At 44.3% G+C, this 27205-nt stretch overlaps 1 protein-coding gene across 3 annotated transcripts in view; it reads left to right on the top strand.

Moving 5' to 3' along the window:
- Positions 1-27205, top strand: part of PRICKLE2 (prickle planar cell polarity protein 2) — a 331761-nt gene that overhangs the window by 206672 nt on the left and 97884 nt on the right. The window contains exon 1 of one of the 3 annotated variants that reach the window (XM_059937697.1): positions 4552-4600. The exons of the other annotated variants lie outside the window; for them this stretch is intronic. The gene's annotated coding sequence lies outside the window, so the exon portion shown is untranslated. Of the gene's footprint in view, positions 1-4551; positions 4601-27205 lie in introns of those variants that run through there. 3 annotated transcript variants of the gene reach the window in all.

The following is a 27205-nucleotide window of genomic DNA, read 5'->3' as shown; positions in this document are numbered from 1 at the left end:
AAGGTGCTAGTCTAAACCAGCCAGGACTGGTGCTGTCTTTTTCTTAGTAAAGTGCTCCTAAGAACAAAGGTGCTGCCACTACTCTGAGTGACCCAGGCCATTTCTTATCATCTCCGGATTCAAACGTCTTCCTTAGGTCCCAGTGAAATCCCTCTTTAGCTCCTTGAAAATCCATTCCTTCTTATTTTACACCTGTGGAGATGGAGATAAAAAACGGTTCATTATGACCGTCCTCATTAAAGCCCTTCATTTGGGAGGCCACAGTCCTTGTCATCACTTACCCTTCTCTTCTGTAAGCTAACCAGCGGTGATTCGATTACCCTTTCCCCATAATCCTCTAACAAGATTTCGACTAATGCTGGCTGGAATGGAAAGATGATGTGATTTTCTCGCATGTATGAAGCGGCCTCTTTGTCATTACCTGCCACTGTCCTGTTGGTCCTGCTCTGCCATCTTGTGCTCGTGCAGAGGAGTTTTGTTAATTCTGCACTTGTGCTAACACGTTTCTCTCATATTTGTACCCTTCCTGCTGTGTCTGCAGCACCCTCTCTACCAGCTAAAATTTGACCTCGGCACTTTTAGCACGCTTTTCATTTATGGCTTCTGGATTTTGTGCCATGCTTAGTAAGGCCTTCCCCCCATAGCCTTGTTTTTTCATTCCCCTCCCCCCCACATTTTTTTTGACGTTCAACGTGATTCACATCACACTCTTCCTGATTTCTGATCACTGCAGCCTCAACCAAGCTTGTCTTCCTTGTCTCTCTTCCTATATACTGTATGCAATTATGGTCATTTATATAAATATCGTATTGTGCTATATCAATAGAAGGTTCTGAAGGTCTCATAGGCATAGCCTGTTCTCCCCTCCCCCACCCCCAAGAAGTTTGCTGTCATGAATGTGCAATTTCACTCTGTTGTGTAAAAACAGGGCGACCTTTGCCCCTATTTACCAGATCTCTGAAATTTCCAAAGTAGTTGTTGCCTCACCTTGTCTGATTCCTAACAGCGTATTTTCCAAAAATCCGGAATAGAATATTCTCCAGGATGAAAATAATTGTCACAAGGAATTATCGATCTCTGGATTTTGTGATTTCAGTCATCTTGTGCAAGAGTGGTGCACAGATCACCAGCTCCCCTACCTCTAAGCTGCACTCACAGAGCACATGCTGTCAAAAGGACGTTGGCAAAGTGATTTTGCACCCTCCCCCTCCTGACTGCAATCAGACCTTCGAGAACTCTGCACGTGCACCTATCATAATATGCATCACACTCTAATTGCTTACGTAATTGTCTTCCCCTCTTCCCCTCTCATTTCTAAGCTTTTTTAGGCAGGCCCCATGTCTTTTTTGGTCACCATGATGTCCCTAAGGGCTAACACACTGACTGACACATAGGAGCTCATTTAATGAGTAAATGGTTACATGAATGAATGGGTGAAGGACCCATGCTTCCCAGAAACACAGTTATTTTGCTCTATTGTGCAGATTCAGAAGGAGAGACCCCTGAGGCTTCTTGGTCATTTCTCTTGCTTCCCAGTTTCATAGCCATTGAAAAGTATCTGTGTTGCTTCATGGAGAAAGAGTGTGTCAGCAGCTCACCTACATTAGGTGAACTTTTTGAGTCATGCCCTGGGAATGGGGAAGATTTGGCAGTCTTCTGTTTACCCACTTCCTGCTGACTTTTGAACTTTAGTCCTTAACTAGTTAGTGCCAAAGTGAATAGTAAAAAGTCATCACTTCCACTACCAGTGGCTAAAATTTGCTGTGTTCTGGGTTCAGTGCTAAGGACTTCACACTGAGGATCATTTGATCCTCAAAACAGCCCTGCAAGTGTAGGCCCTATTATTGTCCCTCCTGTTATAGATAAGAACCTCAGGCCCCCAATCAGAGAGTTAGCAAATGTCAGAGCCAAGGTCTGACCGCAGGCACTCCATTCCAGACCCCATGTCATATCATCCCCTCTTATGAAATGGACGGTCACGTGTCAGATCTACTCCAGGTGAAGATGAATCTCTTTTCACTCTCTGCTCTGCTTTCCTCTTCATTGCTTCCCTGTCCGTCACTTGTGAATTGCTTCTCATACTTCTCGTATGATCACACCGATAATAAGTACATCAGAGAGGCTCATCTTCAGATGAAGAAACTGGGGCATAGAAAGTTGAAGTGACTTGTCCATGGCCACACCGGAGTAGGGTGTCACTGCTTTCCCTTGGCCATTGGTGGCCCTAAACTGGTATATTTGGTAATCTCCTTATTGAAGGATACTGTGGTCCCGGGGAACCATCTGCTTCCCCACGTGCTCTGAGTTCCGTGTGATGGAGACCTATAGCAGAGTATAACTCACTCGCTTGTATTCAGTTTCTATTAGTGAAAAGTTATTCCAGGCCCCGTGATTTTCACCATGAAAGGTCTTCTGTGAACCAGAGAGAAGCAGTTTGAAAGAAGTTATTAAGCATTATTAATACAATTATGCATAGCAAAGGACGTAATTTAACTTCCCCACATCCAACAAAGAAATTCATTTGAAGCTTCAGGAGCTCTAGCTGGAAGGGCAGAGCTCATGGGGTGGGTTCTTCAGGCGGGGAAGTGGGGAGTATGGGCACGGAGCCGTGCTGGCTGCTTTGTCCTCGGGGACACTTCTGCACATGATGGGATACACCTCTCTCCCAGCCTCCCCAGCTTTTCACTCACCTTCCACCTGAGGACCCCACAGCGTTTCCTTATCACAGGCACAGAGTCCAAAGAATTGGCTTGCTCTTGCCTCTCCCCTGGCCCAGCATACTGCATAGGCAACATTGAAAGAACAATTGATTTTAAACAATAAAAGATGACCACAGAAACACTCAGAGGAGAGATACAATGGCTATCCTAGTGGAAGGAAAACCTTAGTGAATTTTTCTGACTTCATCGAAAATACCAGAAATAACTGTTATTTACTGTTACTGGTATTGTATCCATTCTTACCGCAGTTCCACTCAGTATCTTTACTTCATTGCACTAAAGCTCAGAGCAAACACTGTACCTATACGCAGTCCCTAGAACAGCTCATGGCACAGAGTTAGGTGCTCAGAAAGTATTTATTGATGAAGGGATGGTACAGATGAAGAAACTGAAGACACCAAGTGTTAAAGTGACATGTCCAAGGTCACATCTCTAACAGCCAACAAAGCCAGGATTCAAACCCAGGGCTACCCAATACTATAGAGTTCTTTCTTCCTGATTGCTTGGATAGGCCTCTTTGTTGGTACAGAAAGATGGAGATTGGAGACCCAAAGGTCTTTAACAAAGTCATGGACTGAGGTCCAGGAAATGTGAGTTCTGGCCCACCGTTGCTGAAATCCCTGTGTGGCCTTGGAAAAGCCTCTTCTCCACTCAGAACCTCAGTTTCCTAATCTGTAAAATGGAGAGATGGAAGCAGTGTGTTCTAAGGGTCCAAGGGTCCTCAGAAGCCCCTGGGCAGGTTTATGCTTTGTCATCTCTCATGCTTACTTGGAACTGGGGTCAGGGGTTGACAGAGGGGGCTAATTCAACACCCAAGCACGTGAGGAAAGCAGTCATTTGTGTTTTATCTCAGAGGTGCAAAAAAATTCAAGGTTAACATAGTCCCAAGCCAGCAAATACCCTGAAATGAAAGTTGGAGAGAGAAAAGAAAGTAGAGGCATTTGGAGGGGGGGAAAAAAAAAAGCTCTGATTCCACGCCTGGGTTGGTGTAGCATATAATCTGAAACAGGTGCTCAGGTTTATAACTGTGCCCAGGTCTGATCCCTGGCACATAAGAGCACAGCCTTTAAAAGAAAGAAAAAAAAAAAAAAAAAGGCATGTATCTTTAAAGCCTCTCTTCTCTTATGTGATATTTTTGTACCCCTTTGGAGGTTGTGTCGCTAGGGCCTTTGCATCCAGCAAAGGCTTTCTTCCCCTCTTCCTGGCTTGGGGATTATTGATTTGGAAGGCGAGGCTAATTTACATGTAAATAAATCTCAGCGCTGGGCAGAGGGGACGGGACATCCAGATGCCTCGACTGACTTGCTGACGTCACGGCTTCATTAGCATGCGGAGGATGCGAGCACTGCAACAGCGACTTCGGCACCACCAGCAGCTCCGCCGACTGTTATTATTATTTTTTGGCGGAGCTGCACGTTTCCTGGTTCAGTATCTTGGGCTCCGCGACCAGCTGACTGGTCTCCCCGGGGTCTGGCTCAGGATCAGTTGGTGACGCTGAAGCTTCGGTCTGTGACTTCCTGCAGATTGTCATGAAGAAGGGGAGTTAAGACGAAACTGGGGTTCTCAGGAAGGCGATCGGATCCGAAGGGAGGGAAGAAGTCACACTTTTTCCCCTGCCTGGTGGATCCCAAGAGGGGCTCGATCCAGCAGTGTTGTTTCCGTGAGCGAATGCAGAGCAGCCCTGGCTTGAGCCTGCTGCTGGCTTCAGGAAGGGTCCAGATGTGGAGAAGGGTTTCCAGAAAAAGATGCTGTGGCTGCCTGCAGTCCTGCTTGCGTTCTTAGAAGCCAGACCCAGGGGAAAAGTGAACTGGGGCAATTGACAAGCTCAGAGGGTCTGGCGGAAGCTTCCATCCAGACTGGGAACTTCACCCTCCCTTGAGGTAGGTAAGAAATTTATTCGAATTCACAAATAGAACAACAGCGTATTTTCTAGGAAGGATGAGACAGCTAGATCTAGAAGCTTTGCATGGGGGGGGGGCAGGACATGGGGGCTCCGTTATCTTGCCAGGTGGCTGTTTTCCATGGCCCTCTGGCACCTCTTCCCTTTTTATGCTTATTCGAAAGCTCAATTGCAAAGTGACATTTCACAGCTCTAGGAAGTCCTGAAGAAACACTTACGTCTTGGTGCTTTAGAAGCAGCTTTTCTCTAAAAGAAGTGTAGCTAGCCTTAAAAAATAATCATACTAAAAGGGGAGAGGGCTTAAAAACAAACCACGCACCTGGCTGTGTTCTTGCGTTTCGGCTCAGGATGTCAGAAACCATTAGAGGCTCTGGGAAATGAAGACTTAGCTGAGACTTCCAGGTGAAGAAATGGCGCTGGAATTATTTAGGTTGAATTTTAGCCAGTGCTTTCAGATTAGAAATGGTGACAGAGCTCCAGAATATGACTGCACAGCCTGGCTGAAACACATGACTCAGTGCGTTCTCTGCATTGGGTTTCTTGGAAGAGTGTTCACAGTTAGCTCTCCTTGCTCTTGGTTTCTCCAAAGCCAATCACAGCATTACTAATCTGCCATGGAGGTCTTGCGATGAAATACAGATTTTTAATCCCATTATTTTTTGTTATGTGGTCTTAGAATATGCTGGGGTCTCATGGGAGTTTTATGAACCATAAATAATCCGAGCTTGGCCAAATCACACTGGGCTAAGTGATCTGTACCAGCTGTGATACCGTCCGCTGGTCCAGGCGTGGCTCTTGTATAACTTCAGCACGTATGTGATTTCCCCAGCGAGAGAGTTCTGCTTCTATTCATTGCATCCATGGCCACAGTCAGGGGAGGGCTCCAGTGTGCTGTGACGCTGTAGACAGGGACTGTCAGGTACCAGAGCTGCAGCTTGCAAGGCTGCAGTTTGCTTTGCTCAAGTATCTCTTCCCAGAGAGTGTTTTAAACCATCTCAGTGAGACTTAAACTAAATGAAGCAGCCTGGTCTCCTTGCTGGAGGCTGAATTGGCTGCTCTAATCCTGCTTCCCAGAAGGCTTACTGGCTGCTGATGGCTTTCACAGATTGGTCAGGATGAGTGTCCCCTTGGGCTCCAGAGTAAGTCACAACTTTAACGGAATTACTGTATTTTGGAAATTTGGATTTTAATGCCTCCTTGAGTGCTTGTAAAGGTTTTGCCTTTCCATCAAATGCTCTTTTCCCTTGGAAATTCTTTTTTTAATGTGAAAATTAAAGCATGTTGGCTCCATCAGGCATTACAGTCTGTAAACAATCGTGGGACCGCCAGAAATTGTAAAACAGCATTGTTTGAAATGGCAGGTTTGTAAAGGTTCACCGTGCAATGTAGGGGAAAAAAATTGGAAGGAAGGTGCATTCATGGAAGCTTAAGGAACGAACAGGGAATTTAGAGGTTAGGCAGTAGGGGATGATGTTTATCATCAAGGGCTCAGACTCTGGATTCAGAAAGAGCTGAAAATACTTCGAGCTGCCTTTCTGGGTATTGTTTCCTGTGTATATCATGAGAAGAGCAATAGAACCAATAGGCAGGGTGTAAGGATTCGGTGAGATGACATACAAAAAGCACCTAGCACAGTGCTAGGCACATAATAAATGTTCCATAGAGGTTAACTATTCCTGTGGTGGTGGTTGTGATTGTTACCTTTTTATCATCTTTATTCTAAGCGTCGTTGCTAAAAAATAAGACAGTCCACTGAAAAGGCAATATCCTCACATCCGTTTGTGTGCAGAGAGGTTTAGCCAGCAGCAAAGGTGCCATCTTCAGTCACTGCAAGGTCCCAAACCATTCCCACTCAAAGGAACTTTCCACTATTTCAACTCTATGGACTGAGTTGACAGAATAAAGTGTATTGTCCGGGCTACTGTATTTTGCTAAACTAAAAGTGTCGGGATGGTAGAATGAAAATCATCTAGCATTAGCTGGGGTTCAGGCACCCTTTTTTTTTTTTTTTTATAAATTATTATTATTATTTTTTATTTTTGGCTGTGTTGGGTCTTCGTTACTGCGCGTGGGCTTTCTCTAGTTGCGGTGAGCGGGGGCTACTCTTTGTTGCAGTGCACAGGCTTCTCATTGTCGTGGCTTCTCGTTGCAGAGCACAGGCTCTAGGCGTGCAGGCTTCAGTAGTTGTAGCACATGGGCTCAGTAGTTGTGGCTTGCGGGCTCTAGGGCACAGGCTCAGTAGTTGTGGCGCAGGGGCTTAGTTGCTCTGTGGCATGTGGGATCTTCCCGGGCCAGGGCTCGAACCTGTGTCCCTTGCATTGGCAGGCAGATTCTTAACCACTGCACCACCAGGGAAGCCCCTCAGGCACCCTTAAAGAAGGTCTCCTGTTTGGCAGCTGACAAGTCTCCTGTAGAAAGCTGCGGGCTCCAAATTGGAATCAGTGCATTTCTGGATTTCTGTACACGTTTCTCCTCTGATCCAACACTGCATGTGTGAGAGGCCTGCCTTTTCTTTCCACTTTCTGTGCAGTGCGGACACTAAACATTTTCTCCTTCACGGAGGCCTTTAAATATGGCTTCACCTGCTGGATGGCTCCTCGGAAGTTCCCAGGCTTCATTTATGCCACCGTATGGGTGACTTTAGCTTATGGATCGGCTGTTAAGGGAAAAGAATGGGCCTCCCTTGCTCCCCTGCCTGTGACCCAGCCCTCTGCCCTTGATTTCTGTCCACAGACAAGACCCATCCTTGCTAGGCTTTCGCCCTTCCTCTCTTGCCAGTGAGCATACTTCAGTCATGCCGTTTGACAGCTGTTTATCCCTTTCCTTTCAACGTCTTTCTTTTAAATTTAGATGAACTGGAACTCCAGTGCAGAGGTCTGAAGGACAAATTAGAAGTGAGTTAAAGGAACCAGAGGAGTCTGGCATGAAGTTCTTTCTCCAGAAACTCAGAATTGGGAGTTGATCACTCCAGATTGCCATGGTCTTTAGTAAAGTAGTGTTTTGCATGGAGAATCATAATTATCCCTTGATAATAGCCCACCCGCATTGCCTCCTGATCGTATACGTGACCTTAGAGCCTAAGCTCTCTGAACTTTGGTTTCCCCATATAAATATTAGAAATAGGGACTTCCCTGACGGTCCAGTGGTTAAGACTCTGCACTCCCAATGCAGGGGACATGGGTTCAATCCCTGCTTGGGGAACTAAGATCCCACCTGCCGCATGGCACAGCCTAAAATTAAAAAAATTTTTTTAAAATATATTAGAAATAAATTTCCCTGGACTCGTGGGACTCATGGGCTTGCTGGGGAATGGTGGCTCCACCGCCCTTGCCCAGTTCCTGGCTCGTACTAGGTGTTAGACTTTCCTTCCTTCTGCTGCTGATGATTTTGGTATTTCCCATTGGATCCCAACCTGTGAACCACAGGGGGCAGTAGTTTCCATATTCATTCAACAGAGGAAACTGAAGGCCAAAGAGAGAACGTAACTCACCCTAAATGACACAGCTGGTGACAAATCCTGGTACCCAGTGTAGTGCTTCTCCTACTACACATGGATTGCAAACGCTCCAGGTTTGAACAGGGCTCTTAACCCCTCCCTTCTGTATTGCTCGCCTTGAATTAGCAGAAACCTCAGAAGCCAAAGGCATGGTCTTCTCTCTTCTCTGTTGTTTTCAAACACCCAAGAATCAAAATGCTCTGTCCATCAGACAGGAATTCTGGGTGGCATTTGGGTGAGGACTATTCTTTTGTGCTTGACGATCTACTAAAACTTTTCTCTCTTCACTCCCTCCCTGATTGTCGTGCTTATAAGCGGGTCATTGCTGGTGACCATGAACTATTGCAGGCTAAGAAGCTTGAGGGCTAGGCATTGGCAAAATCTGTTTTCCTCATTAATGCTCTGGGCTGACACTTGGCACTTTGCTCTTGTCCCAACCTGGAAAGGTTTTTAATGAGATGTTCTCGTTTTTATATCTTGTCCATGTGTGTGTGGAATGTGTGTGGGTAGAGGGGGTGTGTTTGAATGGAGCAGGGGAGAAAATGTTGGATAAGATCACACCGAGTTTCCAGCATCATGAGTCCGCAGTCTCCACTGGGGACCTGGACACTGATTTCGGAGACTTGGCTTTCTTTCTTTCTTTTTTTTTTTTTTTTTGGCATGTTGTTTGAGCAGTTCTTTGTTCGGAGTCTGAAATCCAGAGGCCTGCTTCTTCCATTATTTCCCTGGGGACAAGGCAGAGGCAGAAAGAAGCGGGCATGCGGGGGAGAGGCGGTGGAGGGGGGAGATGTGGAGAGAGAGAAGCGGAGAGATTGGATGGAGGAGTTAGGAGGAGAGGGGGGAGGGAAGCAGCTGGGAGAATATCAGAGCAATCTCCAAACCACCATGAAAGTGCAAAGCTGAAGTTCCCTTTGGGTGAAGTCACAACTCAGAAGACAAGCACCGTGGCTGTACTTCAGCTAGAAATACGTCTACCCATCTGTCCTACAGAACCCGTAGTGCAGCCATTTTAAATTCTAAAACCCTACATGGGACTAAACACAGCAAGAATTTTCCACCACAGCACCATGGCCTATTTTTAAAAATGCATTTATTCAAAAGAGCACATCTTCAAGTACAGTATGAGCCTGCCTTTCCTTGGTGGGTGTGTAGGGTACACTTCTGGCACGCATTTGGCTGTAAAGTCCATAAGGATCAAGTCGGCCGAACTGGAGACTCAAATTTTATGAGAGCTGACATAGAGGAGACACAACACTGTCGAGAGCACAGAATCCAGAGGCATCACTGGTTGGAAGTGGAAGCATCAAGGGAGTCAGGCCTCGTTTGAGAAAGTGTGACCAGAGTCTTGCTCACTCAGGACAGTAGCATGATCCTTTAGGAAGAAGGAATAATGGTGATTTCTGATACCCCCTTCTTCCTGGTCCTGGCAATTGTGCATAAACCATCCTGGGGCGCTGGAGGGATTTCAGGCGCCATTTTTCCCCCGGGATGTGGGATAGAGATGGAGTCCAGGTTGGTACCTTTTACAGGCCAGCGCTGTGTCTGTCTCACAATAGACGGTGACTTGAGTTACCTCTATTTGCCTCACATTGGGAGTACCATTGGCCTCAGCTCCCCCATTCCTCCTTGGTTTTTAAAAATCAAACCTTACACGTAGGATCCAGCCCCATCCAGGGTTAAAAGTAACTGGGACGGGAATTCTTAGCATTTCATTTCAGCTGGGCAGGATGCCATTTTTCCAGCTCTTTTCTTGCCATCCATTCATCAGTATGAGTCCTCAGAGATGCTTGTTCATGAAAGTTCCAGGACTCAACTGAGAAACAGCTATACTTTCTGTGGTCACAGGGTCAGATATTTTTCAGGATAGCTGTTAGTGTATATGTCAGTGTATGTTCTGGGTATCTATGTGTCTGAAATAGTTTTTGTGTTAGTGCTTGTGTGAATATGTAGAACAGGTAATAAGTAGCATAGGTTAAACACTTACCATGTTCTAGTTGATGTGAAGGGTGCTTGACATACCTTGCCTTGTTAATTCTTATAGCAATTACACAGCTAGATATTATTAACTCTATTTAGTAATGGAGAAACCAAGACTCCTAGAAGTTAAGTAACTTGCCTGACGTTACACAGATAAGAAAGAGTAAAGCTGGAATTCAAACCCAGGATAATCACCCTCCAAAGCTTGAATGATGTCCACCATTCTGGGCCTCCTTACACTTTTTACTGTAATGTATTATGAATGTTTTTTCTTTGCCTTCTAGATCTTCTCTGTGGAACCCTCATGGGAGAAATACCTCATTATGTAGCCACTGATTTAAAATCCTTTTGCTGCATCTTTTGGTAAAATTGGCAACAGCCAAGAGACTGTATCAGGTACAAAACAGAACCGAGTAGCTTGTTCACCTCCAGCTTTGAATGTGGCTTTTAGAATGGCAGTGTGAGGTTTGTTGGAAAGTCAGTTAAGACACACTCTGATGAGCAGTAAAAGCTCCGGGCGAATGGAAGCAGCCCTTTTGCTGGACTAGAGGGAACTGGGTGATTCTGCTGCGAGGCTAGTGGGATCTAGAGAGGGGGCCAGGCTTCTTGGCTTTTGATTGCCCGTTGCATGCACATCAGGCGCTAACTAGAAGGTATGTGCTTCCCCTTTCTGAGCCTCAGTTCTTTCCTCCCTAAAATGTAGGTCCTGAATTAGATGGTCTGTAAGTTCTCTTCCAGCACTGACCTGGATGAGTATGAACTTTCAGAAGGAATTCAGCCTTGTCGGTGGAGGCGTGTGATTTGTACCATCGGCTGCTCTTGGGCGGAGAACTGAAAGGTCAGGTTTTATATCTGGACCTGACCTCTGTGTGTTGTGAATATGCGCTGGAATATGAGAAGCGGTAGCCCTCCAGAGAGTGACTCGGAGCTTCCTGCAAAAACCTCTGACCTTTGGATATTTCAGACTAGTGCAGAGGCGGGTGTCTGCATCCCTCAGTGTGTCGGTGCCGCTCATTCACTCTCAGAGGCCCTCTGGGCTGTGTCACGTTTGCGAGCATCCTGCAGAGCGCCTGAGACCAAGACCTCTCCAGTTTAATGTGTGTACACCTGGGGGTGTTGATGAAATGCAGACTCTGCAATTTTAGCAAGCTCCCTGGTGATGCTGGTACAGCTGCTTCTCAGCCAGCCTTGTAATAAGCACTGAGGGCTGCACAGGGAAGGAAGTTTGACTAAATTCACAAGGCCCAGGTTCGAGTCCCAGTTGTGTCATTCCTTATCGGAGTAAACCTCAAATAGATCTCTTAGCTGCTCTGTGACTCAGTTTCTCCTTCTGCGGAGTAATGAAAGTAATTAATAACTAACAGTTAATGACTGCTTACTGTGTGCCTGGCACCATGCTCACTATTTTTTTATGTGCTGTCTCTTAACTAATTCTCATAATAACCTTATGAGGTAGGTTCTCTTATCAGCTGCATTCTATAGAAGCTAAACACAGAGAGGTTGAACAACTTGCCCAAGGTCGCACAGCTAGTAAATGGCCAAGCTGGGATTTGAATTCACATCATTTGACTCTGAAGCTTGCACAACTTGTAGAAATGATAGATGTGAACAATCTTGGAACTTCTGTGTGTTATACAAGCATACCATATAAATAAATGCATTTATTTGTATGATATGTATTATTTATAAATGTTTAGCACACCTGAAATTATAAGAAGCTGGTGTTTCCCAGATGGGATGGTATTGTTTTTAAGGGAAAAAAATATTCCAGTTTGTATTAACTAAAGTCAAATGCTTTGTGAAGTTTCGAAGAGCACAGGTGTTTGCGCTCTTGTCTTGGGTTGTTCAGCTAGGAAATAAAGTGTCAGCTAAGAGGAATGGGAGGTTCTGATTAACTGAATTTCTGGCTGTTTAGAATTAAATCCCATTTTGTTTTCAATCTTGTTTTTGCAAATTTGGACAATATATGCAATCACTTTTCTGCCTTACAGAAAAGCACAGTTACCCGACTGACTGTGTCTTGTGATTGAGGATATGGCAGCCATGTAAATTATTACCCTGAACACGACTTTCCTGCAAGTGGACTGATTGTGGGTTGATTGTGAGCATCATCTGAGTTTGATATCTCACCGCTCACTGGACCCCAGGCTGTGATCTGGCAGGATAAACAGATGTCTGCTTTCTTCCCTCACCCCTCCTTGTTATTCCTCTAGAAGCTTCTATTTGAATGACAGAGGAAATCTTCAGTGGGGAAAAGTATTCTTATTTGCATGTGTACCCATGCTTGAACCCCATTCTTAGAAATGTCCCAATCTTAGTAGGAGTATGGCAGATACCTAGCACCTGCATCGCCAGGCCCCCATCTCCCTCGTCCATTGTGGACCTCACTGATGACACACCACACTCTTGTTGTCAAGCTCCAGCACCACTTCAGAATCCTACTCAACACAGCAATCCAGGTAGCCTGTATGCATCAGTTGTAGTTACCCTAAGAGATTTAACTTACATGTCATGTCTACCCTTGGACGCTCCCTGGAAGTTGATTCTCCTTTTTTTTTTTTTTTTGGCCATACTGTGCAGCATGCGGGACCTTAGTTCCCCGACCAGGGATCAGACCTGCGCCCATCAGTGGAAGCGTGGAGTCTTAACCACTGGACTGCCAGGGAAGTCCTGTTCTCCTTTCAATTTAGTAAATATATATCAAACACCTATTAATTGCTTAGGCATGCTGAAAAGAAATTCTGTTTTCCACTTACTCTGCATTTATTCTTCCTCCCCAAAGTGGATGGCTTGCAAGCTTTTTGAAAGTTTTAGTTAGCTGAATTTTTAGTTAAGGTTTTCATAGTTTTTTTTTTTTTTTTTTTCTTTCTCTGGGATCTACATCCTATTGTTCTGATTAATATGGTGACCATTCTTAAGGTTCCCGTCACTTTTCATTACCAACGATGTAGGGTCTTTATCCAGCTTCCCTGCTCTGATGCTTCCAGAGGAATACCTGCTTTACAATGAACTGTTTCCTGTAGGCCTCCTCTGGGCAGCTCAGCCATTGGCTAAGTGGCCAGTGCATATGCAGTGGCTGCTCTTGGCTCACAGCCGTGATGCCCTCAGCTAAAGCCCTCTCCTGACAGCTTATCTATCAAGATTCAGGAGTTCATTTAAATTACTGCCTAAGTCTCCTACTTGCATTTGAGGTCATCATCTCAGAAGTCACCTGGAGAGCCTGTAAGGACTAGAAGCTTGCCACCAACTGGGACAACGAATCCCCTACCCTAAGCCCCTCCCCTGCTTCCTGTGCAGGTTGGGCCACCACTTCGAAACACCTGCCTCATTAGGAAGCAGGGTGAAAATGCAGAGCAAAGAATTCACATGTGCCTGTCTCAACAGCAGGAGCTTGAGTTCTTGCATGAATGGCTTCTGAAAGGCAAATAGCAACCTAATCACTGGGCTTGATTTTGATCAGACTAGCTTGAATCCTGCCTTCCGTTCACCTTGTCAATTGGGCTGCGTAAACACCAGTGTGGTTTGCCCTTGCCATGCTTAAAAATTGTTTTCAATCCTGTAATTTCTAAGATTCAGCATCCTAAGTGGTTGTGATGATATCGTGTGCCATTTTGAATTTTTAAAAGAAAACAGTGCAAAGAGTGAGAAATAGAACATCTGCAAGATATAAGGCACTGTCTCTGGGCCTGTGAGGAATAGCAGAGAAGACCTTTTACACTTAGCCAGTTCTCTAAACCAGGTATTTTTAACTCAGGATCCACAAGCACCAAAGGACCAGCAAAGATTGATGAACTTTTTGAAATTAAACGCAGAATTTTCTATGAATGTATGTATGTTCACCTTTTTAAGGGAGAGGATCCCGCCTTTCATCAGATTCTTAAACATGTAAAGTCACCTGAAAGGTTAATAAGAAGTGCTAGATTGGATGGTAGATGGTTGTAAACTCATCCAGGAAACTCTCCTAAGGTTAACTTGGGACTGGAAGACACTATCCTTTGGCCCTATAGAAATACATCACTGTTCTGCACAGCTACCCAGGAAATAAGATGAAGCTCTGTGGAGTTGGAAGGAGAATTACCTGGTTCTCTTCCATTTTATAGATGGGTAAATTGAGGGCTGTAGTCTCAGATGCCAAAGCCACAAGAGTATTTCTTTCTTCTCTGTTTCAGATACTTTTTATTATTCACTTAACAGTTCAGCAGTTTTTTCTGAACATTTACTTTAGGTTAAACTGGGGGTTTTCAGTCTTTCTATATTCAAGGCATTCTTTCAAATATTGGACATTTTGCAATACACTTAGTGGAATTAAGTTACACTGCAGTTATGGTATACAGTTCTCGGTTGTTCTCAACATAAATATGTTCTTCTCTGTCCTAACTTTCCTTTGTGTTGTTTAATCCCGGAAGAAGACAGTCTTTCTTTGGTGTGGTTTTGATGATGTACTACTGATCACATAGTTAAATCACACTGTACATTTGGCATCATTTTAACAATATACATTTTTAGTAATTCCATAAAATAAATATTAAAAAGTGAAAATTTTACATATTGTTCTATCTTCTTTGTGTGCCCATGAAGCGTTCAGCCTCTAGTTGAGAACTGCCAAGCTAGATTCTGGGCTGGGTATTAGAGATTCAAAATTTTAAAGAACTACCTACTGAATGCTTATTGTTCTAGGTACAAGGTAACCTCCTTGAGCTTTTGGAAGTTATATTATCGTGGGAAAAACATTTAATAGATACAGCAACAGGTAAAATAGTTTCTGACAGTGACAAATGTTAAGAAAAAAATTAAAGGATAATAGAATGGAGAGTGAATGAGAAGGGAAGGTGGGCAATTTTTTTAGGATTCTTGGTGGAGGTGCCTTTGAGTGATTACATGGATAATGAAAAATAGACCAGCTCATAAAGAGCTCAGGGTAGGATGCTCCAAGCAGTAAAACAGCCACTGCAAAGATCCTAAGAGAGGGATGGCCTTTGCACACACACAAGCACAAAGGACAAACAAAAGGTCATTGGGCTCAAAAAAAAAAAAAAAAAAGGTCATTGGGGCTGAAACATGGTAGAGAAGGTAGGGAGTGGGACAAAATGAAGTTGGAGAGACAGGAAAGGGCCAGATTAAATTGTATCTCGGAGGCCAAGGTTAGGGAGTGTGTAGTTTATTCTAATTGTAGTGGGAAGCCAGTGGAGCTTTTTAAGCAGGGGAGTTGAGTGTTATCGCCATTGTTTTAAAAAACAAAACAGTTAGTAGAAAATAGATTCTAGAAAGGAATGAGTGGATACAGGGAAGAATAAGTAAGCTGTTGCCATAGCCCAGGCAGGAGGTGATGGTGAATTGGACTAGAAGGGTAAAGGTAGAAATGGTGAGTAGAGGTCACTCATCCCATGCACCAGGGGAGTCCACAGTCTGGGCTGTTGTTCAGCTCAGCCAAAAGCACGTGGGCCTTGCTACATCCCCAGGTTTGGGGGTAGGAGGTGCATCTAGGGGACATACATCCTTCAAACGTCACCTTGTCAAATCTGAATATAACAAACTCTTAACTATTTTCAATGTCTCACTTCTGTAGACCATGTGAATTCAATTCATCCAGGGCTTCTTTCCAATAAAACATGAAACCAGGAAACGTTATTTTCTTTCTCTGTACTTGCCTCCATCCTCTCACTGCTGCAGCATGAAGAGACTAGTCGTGGCTCAGTACAAAACCACAAAAACCTTTCCATGGATCGGGCTTGAAGAGGGGAAATCAGCATCTTGCCTTTTTTGCCTGTACCCCCCTCTGGGAAACCTTGAGAAATGGGTTTTGTGTTTTTCCCTGGACTTGACTGAAGCCAGGTCTCTCCTGAAAATAACATCTCTCCCTGTTGTGTCTAACTCAGTCTCAATTGCGGGGCCTTACTTCCAGCCTCGGTATTTGGTAAACACCCAGTTTCTTGACACTCTTGTTTCCCAAGTCCGCTGGGGTCATCTTGAGCCTTGGCCTCATTCACTGAGGATCATGGATTTCTGGGAAGTCTCTACCTCCAGCCCTTCAGCACGGGTATTAAAGGGCCCCTGTCAAGTTTTGAAGGGTGTGACCATTGCCAGAATCCCCACAAGCCGAGCCCCTGAGGGATGCTCTCGCCAGCTGGCCCACGTCCACACCAGAAATGGCTGGATTTCAGTGGTTCTCTGTGTATGGAGCTGGCTGAGTTCCCCTGGATGAAAGGCAGCCTAATATAAACTGAAAATGTTATTAATAAGCAGCCACTTAAGAATTTCCTATGACTTGCCAGTGATTTGGGGGCCTCTATGTGAACAGGGAGAAAAGCACAACTTGTTTTACATGGATTAAGGAACCAGTGCAGTCAGTCTGACGGGGCCTCAGAAAGGCATTCAGGTGTTTGGTGAAGGGCTCTGGAATCTAGCAGATCTAGGTCTGCGTTTCCATTTTCATCATTTCCCAGCTGTGGGAGCTTGAGTACGTTTCAGAAACACTTTGAGCCTTGGTTTTCCCATCTGTAAAATGAGGGCGATATTAATAATTTCCATCTCTTAACTGTGCTGTGAGGATTAAATAAGGAATGCGTGGAAAGTGTTTAGCACAGAACCCGGTGTACACTCTGAAAATGTCTTCTTCGAAAGGAAAGTTGGAAAAAGCATACCCTAGAAGTAGAACCAAACTGACTTGACTTTTCCTGGTTCAGGGTGAGAAAAAGTAGATGTGGCGTTCTAGACACACCACATTTAATAGTAGCAACCACAGCGCTTGGCTTCTTTGAGCTCCCCCTTCTCCTTCTATAAAATGGCAATAATAACCCCTGTTCCTCTGACTAACTTTGTAGAGATCTTTGGCAATTCAGAGAATTCCCTGAATTGCAAGTGCGTGGGCAGCTCTGAAGTACTTGGTCAGTCCCAGGGTCATTAATTTAATATCCAAACCTGTCTGCCTTATTGTATCTCAGTAAGAAACCAAGGTCGTTTCTGTGACCTTGAAATATTAAAAAGGATGGTAAAGGGTAAGTAATCCTTCGGTAAAGATAATAATCAAATTACCCTTCCTCAGTCCAGCACACCTTAAAGTCTATACTAGGTATTTCATAAAGACTTGTAGAAATGACCTGTTTGCCACCCATCTGTTTTCCATTGATCTGTTTCCATCCCAACTAGAATATATTAGTAGGGGTTAGGTTGACTTCTAGAGAACCAGAACCATGACTATTTTTATTGACTTGTTTTACTTTTTGTCCCTACCCAGAGCGTAGGGCCTAGCAAGCTGGCACAGAGTCAGATTTCACTATACTCAGCGTGCTGTGGATATTCAGTTATTTCATCCTAATAGCAACTCAGTGAAGTGGCAGTTAGGATTTGAACCCAAGGCACTGTGCCTCCAAGATCTAATATCTTAATCCACTGCACTATATACTGTTTTTAAGTACTTAGGGGATATTTAATGCTTCGGATTTGGTCTACATGGGCTTAGCCAACTTCTTACACACAGGAGGTAGAGACTGAACAAGTACTTGGGCAGGTGACATGGAAGAGAAAGGCAAACAAAGAGATATTCTGGGGAGTCTTCCAATTCTTGAAGTTGGGAGGCGAGGAGTGTTAGAATTCAGTGTGCAGTCATTTCCTCAGAAACTGTTCCCCTGAAGGACTCATCTGGAAAGGAGGAGCTCTTGGAACGTGATCTGCTCAACGTCCAATGAAGCAAAAGCATGCATGCCATAAAATCACGGTTAACATATGGACAAAGAGAAATGGAGGAATTGATCCAGGCATAACCATTCCATCTACCTTGGTTTCCTCTTAGGGAGGCGGTTGGTCTGACAGCAGCTCAGGAAATCAGAGCTTCTCTAGGTACCCACAGCCTTTCCTACGGATGCAGTGATGGAGGTAGCAGTGTTGCCATGGAGACACCATCAGTAGCCAAGTTCTTTTCCTTTGAGGGCTCACTCTTTCCACTCATTATGATGCTCAATTAGCTAGCTGTGTGTTTGGTAGGCAGATTCCTCACTAGCCTGTGAACATGTTTACAATAAAGTTAAAACTCCTTCACCTGGGTTGCATGTGTCGTTCTCCAGCTGCTAGCTTGTCACCGTCTTAGACTCCTCTCAATATCTTGATGACACCTTGTTCTCTCTCACCTTGTGCCTTTATTCAACTGTCAGGAATACTCCTTCCTTCTCTTTTTACCTAGCAACCTCCTACTCAGCAAGTTGTATGCGGTGCCCAGCCCTTGGCAGGTTTTCTACTAATAACTGACCTAACAACAAAGTCACAGGACTGTTCACTTTGTTTCTTTGTTTCAAAACTTAATTTGAAAACTTGCAGTGTTATATACAGTTTACAAGAATAGCATAATGAACTTCCAGACACCCTTCTAGAAATGTCTGTGGCTGACATTTGGCACTTTGGTGCTGCTAGTTCCCTTCTTCCCTCTCTTTTTTGCATGTGCCCGCGATGCATACACATGGATTATTGTTTTGGCTCAACCCTTTGAAAATAAATGACAAGCATAATCCTTTACCTGTGTATATTTCAGCATCTCTCTCCTAGGAACAAGGACACTCTTTTAACTAACCCCACAAGTACTCTTGACTTTGAAATTTATGCTCTAGCTCCTTGTGGCCTAGATCTTTGTGTCCCAGTCAGACAGGGGCTCCTTACTGTTTTTTGTTTTAATCCCTCACAACCACCACCAGAATGCATAGTACATAGTAGATGTTCAGCGAATTATTGTTTAATAAATGAAGTTGCCTGCAGCGAGTACTTGCGGTAGTACCCTCTTCCCCCTTGGCACTCACCTTTCCAGGGTACCCTGACCCATGGTTCCTCGTTCGGTAGCAGCTGTAACTCTCTGCTCTAGCCTGCCTGTCTCGTATGTGGGGTGGGCCACGGGGGCCCAGGTGTGGTCTTCACCCAGTGACTGTTGGGAATTGGGGGATAAGTACTCCTGCCTCCTTGATTCTGCAGTGGGACATCTCTGAGGAATGTTCTAGACTGTCTCCCGAAGCTCCTCAACTGAAATGAGTCTCAGTTGCCCAGAGCTTCAGCTGCCCATTACCTCTCCCTGTGTTAGCATCCTTCCCTGCCCTGGTTCCCTTCTCCAGTTCCCTCTCAGGCCTTTTTGGGATCACCTCCCAAACTTCTTTATGTTCAGATGCCTTCCGAGGATCTGATTCTGGGGAAACCCAATCCAAGACATCATTCCTCAATTGCTGAGACATCAGACCTGGAAATCAGAGTCTGGTAAGAGCTACTCAGAATATGAAAAGTCACCCAACAGGCTTATTTTTTTTTTTAAAGGAAATGTGTTTCCACTGCTTAAAAATTCCAAGATAAATTAGTTTGAAGTAGGGCACTGTGTATGTTTCTTCATGGAAATATGAATTGACATATTAAGAGAGGAAACAACTGCCACTAAAAATGATCCTATAGCAACTTTGGCAGTGCCTGGGAGAGACAACCTCCTCTTGGTGCAGATGGCCAGAGCCCCTGGAGCCCGGGTGGAGGGCAGGGAGTTGGATGGGCCCGGCAGCGGGTTTTGGCTCTGTGCTCGCACCAGCTTCGTACCCAGCTGGCCCTGTCACAGTCTCCGCCCTTGAGCTTCTGTGTTTTTTAGGAAACCGGTTTTCCTTTCTCACAGAGATAGAAATCTTGCTTCCAGACATGGCAAGTGTCAAGGTTCATGCCTGGGTCCCTCATTCAGACGGAGTGTTTGCCAAAAAAGGGGGAAAACACAGTATTGTGGCTGGGGGGAGGGGGTTAAGGAGCCAGTGAGGCTGCAAATAACAGGATATGCCAACGTCTGGGTATCAAGACAGAGGAATATAGGAATTCCAAGGGGAAGGGGATTAAGGAGAAAGGAAGAGCTTTCCTACACCCAGTAAGATGGCCCCGTCCCCTGAATCTCACATCGCTGCTTGGGCTTTGGGACAGGCAGTGGCTCAGCCAGTTCGGTCCCTGTCATCCACGCCGACCATGATGCGGGAGGGGAGGCCACACACCACCTCCTGAGAATGACTCATGCCACGCTCTTCCCCACCTCAGAGCCTCTGCTTGCTTTCCCTCTGCCGGGAAAACTCTCTCCCCGGTGTTTCTCAGAGCTGCTTCCTACTTCGTCTTCTAGTCACAACTCACATGTCACTTCAGTGGGGAGGCCTGTCCTGATCCACCCTCGGCCCCTCTCTCATCTCCTTGCTTGTTTCCATCATGACACTGATCACAGCCTATAAATGGCAAGTTTATCTATGTGTTTACCTGACTGTTGTCTGTCTTCCTCACTTGACTTGAAGCCCCATGAGGTTAGAGATACTGTCTGAATCACTGCTGTATGACCAGCATCTTCACACAGCGCCTAGTACACAGTACATGCTCAGTCACTGTTGTCTGCCTGGATGGTTGGATGGATGTGGATGGAAGGATGGTTGGAAAGATGCAGGGAAGGATGGAAAGATGCACAGAAGAGAAGAAGGAAGATTTGGCCACTCTCCTTAAAACAAGGTGGTGGGAAGAACATTGGTCTTGGAGTCAGACGGCGTAGGTTCTAATCTGTATAACTTCAGTCAAGTTGCGTATGAGTTTGTAGAACACATAGTTCGTATACGTGAAATGGATAAAAATGCCAACTTTATAGGGCTGCTGAGAATGAATAAAGGAGATAAACTGTGAAACAAAATGACTATTATAAACCTGTAAATGTAAGAAATAATATTAATATTATAAATACAGCCGCCGCGTTCACCCTTACCGGCCATCCTCCAGTAGCAAAGTACGTACTGGAGTCAGGGCCCTGGGGCTCAGACCTGTGGTGTGGAGTCCTTGACCCTTTGGGGACAGACTTCCGCCTCTTGCAGCATCCTCATCTCATTTCGTTTCAAGCCAGCCTCCTCAAGTATATATCCCGCTTGCCTGCCTTCCTGTCTTCTCATCCTCCGGTTGTGTTTTTGTGAGGCATGTGGAAGGTAGGAGCTGAAGCCCTGTGCCTGGGTCATGTGATCATGTGACGCATGCGATTTTGGAGGGGAACAGGTAGTGTTCTTTGTGATAGTTCAGTTTTGACAATTCTGACTTATTCCTCACGGGAGTATCTCAGCGATATCTTAAAGCAGGGGGACCCCACTTCCAATTCTTACCGGCTCACTTACTCAGCACGGTGATGCCTTTTTTGGCTAAGAATACCCACTGTTTCGGGCTTCCCTGGTGGCACGGTGGTTGAGAATCTGCCTGCCAATGCAGGGGACACGGGTTCGAGCCCTGGTCTGGGAGGATCCCACATGCCGCGGAGCAACTAGGTCCGTGAGCCACAATTACTGAGCCTGCGCGTCTGGAGCCTGTGCTCCGCAACAAGAGAGGCCGTGACAGTGAGAGGCCCACGCACCGCGATGAAGAGTGGCCCCCGCTTGCCACAACTAGAGAAAGCCCTCGCACAGAAACGAAGACCCAACACAGCCAAAAATGGATAAATAAATAAATAAATAAAATTTAAAAAAAAAAAAAAAAGAATACCCACTGTTTCTTTATTCAATTAGATCCAGCAGCCTGCAGCCCAGTACAATCTCTCTTCACTCAAAACACGTATTTACCTGTTTTTTAGTAAAAAAACAGGTAAAGTGGGAAGGCTATTCCAGAGTGCAGTAAACTGAGAATAATTTTTGGCTCATTTTAGGCTGGTGCTCTGCGTGTGTGTGATACGTTTCCAATAAGTTCTCATTGGAAATTTGAGGAAATTGGGCAGCAGAGCAGACTGGGGAAGGCTGGTTCCTGCCCAGGACAGATCCTTTAGGTGGTTGGCAGTGACATACGTTATCACACCTCTGAGAGTCTGTGACCGATGTACAAAGACACAATTCAGAGCCAGGGCTTAGTGGTTTTAAATTATCCATGCCCCATCTCTCCCTACTTGCACAGAAAATTGATAGCTGTAGAAACCTGGTTTTCAGATGTTTTTTTATCTGAGGAACCTAACTTAACTCTGTGATACCCGTAAGTGTCTATGCAATTCCCACGTTTTTGACGTCTTCCACGCTACATAAATAAATTCTCTGATCCTGATACAGGGCACCAGATTAGAACAAACCGACTTATCTGCATTGAAGAATGCACATCTCCTTGCCGAGAATGTTGTGTGTACATGTGTGGGTAGCTCTGGCTCATATCTTTCTATTTCAGGCCAGAGTCTCGTCCCTTGGTCCTCGCTGATGGCGTGCACATAGAATGAAATCTGGTCTCTAGTTTCTTAACATGAGGGAAAAAGGGGACCAGCAGCTGTTTCTGTTTAACAGTGATTATCTCTGGGATTGTGAGTGTTTGAATTATTTTTCTTCTTCTTGCTTATCTGTAATTCCTGATTCTTTTCTACATACATTGTATACTGCTTTTCTTTTTAGGATAAGGAGGTAGTAACTTTAAATTACCATAGGAGAAAAAGGCTTCCTCTTTTCCTCTTATTAAGAATAAAAGGAGTTAATTCTTTTGCCTTCAGTGAACTCAAGTCATGGAAGAATTTAAATACCTAGGACACATCTATTATTTAGCAAAAAGCTATGGAGGCTTTTGGGTTCTTTTAGCCGTCTGTCTTTAACAAAAGTGTCTTTTCCCACACCTGATCTCAGCTGCCTGAGGCGTTGCCATATTGAGCCCAGAACTATGCATTCCTCATCTATCACTTGATTTGTGTTGGGACTGAGCCACTCTTCAAGCAGTCTGTCCTTTGACCCTGTGCATAAAAGTGGCCTGAACCTGATCTGACCATGGACTTGGGACACAGAAGCCCATACCACAGGGGAGGTAGAAGGCAGGACCGAAAGCAGGCTGGCAACGAGAGACACTGTTCTGGTGGCTGATGTCGTCCTGCTTCTCACCAGCATCTCTTCACACACATGCCCCAGAGGTACCTGGCTGAGTGACAGGTGGGCTTAGTGATACGAGTTTAATACATGGTAGTCAGGAGGGGTTCGAATAGATCCCCTGGAACAGTTTTAAAAATGTACATTGTCCAGAGACCATCCGGTAATGTTGGTAGAACACGCCAGTTTTCAGACTATACTCTGACTCACGTGCTCCCCTTCTAACTGGGAGGCTGGCTATAGAAAAATGTCCTGCAAGTGCATGTCAAAATCACCTGGAATGCTGGTGGACATGCACTTCTGGGGCCCTGTCTCAGTCCTATCAAATCAAAGTCATTGGGGCACATCAGTGCTCCCCAGTCATCTCCATGTAATGTCTTAGAAACCGGATATACAATTTCCTATGACTAGAATCATCATTATCTGCAGAGTTTGATGATTAGGAATTATCTGTCTCTTTAAAAGCCATCAATAGCCTCTGTTTTTCTTTTTGTCTTTCTTCCATCTGTCAAATTATTGGGCACCTACTTCATATTTTGATAATACTAGAAATGACCTTGAACTGTCCTGGGAAGTATGCTGATTTCCAGGCTTGTGTCTTTGGAACCCTTGGGAGGTTAGGACCATGAAAATGCCTGGATATTGGGAGAAGGTTGAGCTTGAGAGAAGTTGGGCTCCGGGCCTCCTTCTGTCACATCAACTTGGGCAGCTCTGTTTTATGTATTGAGTTTCCACATGGGAGTTCTTTTGCAAAAAATATTTTCCTCTCATTAAAAAAAAAAGAAGAAGGAGAAGAAGAGGGGTGAAAGAGAGAAAGAAGGAAAGCGGGGAGGGGGAGGACTTGATGATGTTTCCAATCCTATCCCAATCTAGAATCCTGCAGTTTATGACTTGAACTGTCAGCATCGTGTGACAACGGAAGACTCCTTTCTTGCCTTCATCCTATCGCTTCTCACACAAAACAAGACATTGTGGTTCAGGATTCAGTGTTATAAATAACCTGTCAACATCTCAAAGATGAGACACCCCCCCAACAGACACACCGCCCCCCAATCTATTTATAATGAATCCTTCGGAATCACGGTAGGTGAGTTAATTGGTATAAATTGTTAGTCATTTTGCAAATGGTGTGGTCACTGGTGCAGATGACCAGAGTACTTTGAGACGGTTCAAAAGAGAGCCTTCACCTGCCGGTATTGTGTATTTCATGGAAGAGCCAATTGTGGCTTCTGAATACGGAAACGAATGAATTTACAGCTGCAGGTTTCGGGTGGGGGGGGGTGGCAAGGGTTGTTGCTGGGTAGAGGGAGGGGAGAAGGAGGATGCAGGATGTCTGCTCTCTGAATCATGCCTTATTCCTTGGAAACCTGTCATTCACAAACCCAATTATGTACAGGTAGAATGTCACCTCTGACAGAATGAAACCAATGCAAGCTTTGTATGATTGGGTTTTTAAATGAAATCCTGCTTTACTAGCAGGTTCTATTTTCATAAATGTCTATTTAAAAAAAAAAAAGCCAAATCATATATTTCCCCACGCACTCCTGAAAAGCTTTAATCAGTGTGTTGAAACAGAGAGCTGTTGGGTGTTGCTGTGTGCATTTTGCCAAGAGGGAGAGAAAGACGTGAGGACCAAGAGAAATGCTCTTGGCTTTACCTCTGACCCTCCACACCTTTCTCAGCATCTGGGCCTTGCGTTCCTCATTTGTAAACAGAAGTTGTTACATTAGTCTCTCCAAAGGCTGTCATGGAAGCACTCAAAGGTTAAAAATTTTCTGCAAATAATAATGCCTTGCCACAGAAGTACCTGTTAATTATAAATGAGGAATGGAAGGCAGGCAGCTAGCAGGGAAAATACGTAAGGTCCTTGTGGTTTTGATTTACCTTTTTTTCTTTTTCCTTTTTCTTGTTTCCTCTTTGGTTTTGATTTTTCTGAATGTGTTTGTTGTTCAGGAGTGAAAGGCGATTCTCTGGTTGGAGTCAGGTATGCCCTCTGTAGGTTATTATTAGGGTTCGGGGGTCAGATTGATCCTACTCTGAATCTCTGTTCTGCTGGCTATTTCAGGTGTACTTTGAACATGTTGCTTAAACTCTCTGAGCCTTTGTTCTCTGCAAAGTGGGAGTGATACTTCCTTTCTCGGACGACTGGTGTGCGAATCTGGGCTCGTGCGTGTCAGGTGTAAGCAAGTCAGGTGCTGTGCCTTCTGCTCCTGTGTGCCTCCACACTAATCGTGCTCGCCCTTATCCTGCTTCACCATTCTTGTTTTGCATCGCACTTAGCGGCTTTAATGTGCTATTGTATATGATCGAATGATTTGTTACGTTTGCTGCTTATTGTTTGTTTCTTCCCCTCTGAGAATATAGGTTCTATGAGGGGAGGGATCTTTATTTGTTTTGGTTGGGTATCAGTAGTGCCTAGAGCAGTGCCTGGCAGATGGTAGGTACTTGGTGGTTATTTGCTGAATGACTAAAGAGGGCCCGAAGCCCTCGCCCCTTTCTCCCTTCTGTTCAGGCTTCTACTCAGTGAGACTCATTATGGATCTGGTTCTTTAATTCTGTGTTTTGCTTTCGTCTTGTCTTTGTTCCTTCTTCTGGAGCTTCGAAGTTCATTAGATTATGTCCATCCAGCGTTAAAAAGTGTGCTGTTCCCTGCCTTGCTGAATAAATGAGTTTCATTGATGAATATTCTGGAGACTGCATTTAGAAAAAAGATCTCTACATTTTGTTCTAAAAGTATGACTTTCTAGTAAAAAACCATTAGTCACCAAAGAGCTTCCTAAACTTGCTTAAACACACTGAAACTTTTTTCTTCCCTTAGGTAATAAACTGACATAAAAAGTTTTGGAGGGAAAAAAAAAAAACAAAACCCTGACTGCTTCCCAAGACCCCTGACTTCTTTGCAGTAGCTAATTAATTAAAGAGTTACTGTTAAAATGAGCTCAGACTATTTTTAAAAGCAATAGCCAGGGTTTGGATGAAATTTCTCTGAGGTGGGAGATGCAAACCAGATCCAAGTGTGCATTCTGTCTGGGTATATCTTCAGTCGGATGAAAGGCAGGAAGTGGGAGAATCTGACAAGCCTCACTTGGCTGGACAAAACTGATTTTGTTTCTTTAAATGCATTTTGGTGTCAAAATTCAGGCCAAGACATTAAAAGAATAGGGACAGAAACCGACTGATCATCTCAATAGATGCAAAAAAGCATCTGACAAAATCCAACACCCTTTGTTGATAAAAACACTCAATGACTAGCATAGAAGGAAGCTTCTTCAACTTAAAAAAGGAAAGTTACCAAAAAACCCACGATTATATAATACTTGATGGTGAAGGATTGGATACTTTCCCTTAAGGTCAGGAAAAAGACAGAGAGCTCCACACTTGCCACTTCTGTTCACTGGAGGACCTAGCCAGGGCAATAAGGCAAGATAAAGAAAAAATCAGCATTAGATTGGAAAGGAAGGAATGCAGCTGTCTCTATTCACAGATGATGTGATCTTGTATATAGGAAATCCTAAGGAATACACACACACAAACACACACACACACTATTTGAACTAATAAACCAGTTCAGCAAAATTGTAAGATACAAGATCAAGGTACAAAAATCATTTGTGTTTCTATACGCTACAATCTGAAAATGTAATTATGCAAACAATTCCATTTACAATAATGTCGAAAAGAATAAAATACTTGGGAATAAACTTAACAAAAGAAGTGCAAAACTTGTACCTGAAAACCACAAAATATCATTGAAAGAAATTCGAGTAAACTGAAATAAATGGAAAGACGTTCTTTGCTCATGGATTGGAAGACTTAATATTATTACGATAGCAATACTCTCCAAATTAAAGATTCAGTGCGATCCCTGTCAAAATCCTAGCTTGATTTTTTGCAGAAATTGGCAAGCTAACCCTAAAATTTATATTGATAATTCAGATGTCAGCAGCCCAAAAGAGCCAAAATAATTTTTTAAAAGAAGAGCAGAGTTGGAGGACTCACACTTCACAATCTCAAAACTTACTACAAAACTACAGTAATCAAGACAGTATGGTACTAGCATAAGGATACACATGTAGATCAATGGAATAGAATTGAGAGCCCAGAATAAACCCTTACATTTATGATCAATTGATTTTTGACAAAGGTCAATGCAATTGAATGGTGCTGGGACAGTTAGATAGCCACATGAGGATGAAGTTGGACTCCTACTTCATGCCATATACAAAACACAACTCAGAATGGGTCATAGACTCAAGTGTAAGAGCTAAAACCATAAACCTCTTAG

This window comes from Balaenoptera ricei, chromosome 11 (assembly GCF_028023285.1).
Source record: "Balaenoptera ricei isolate mBalRic1 chromosome 11, mBalRic1.hap2, whole genome shotgun sequence".
In the NCBI taxonomy this organism is placed as follows: Eukaryota; Metazoa; Chordata; class Mammalia; order Artiodactyla; family Balaenopteridae; genus Balaenoptera; species Balaenoptera ricei.
This window is presented reverse-complemented; position numbering and strand designations above follow the sequence as displayed.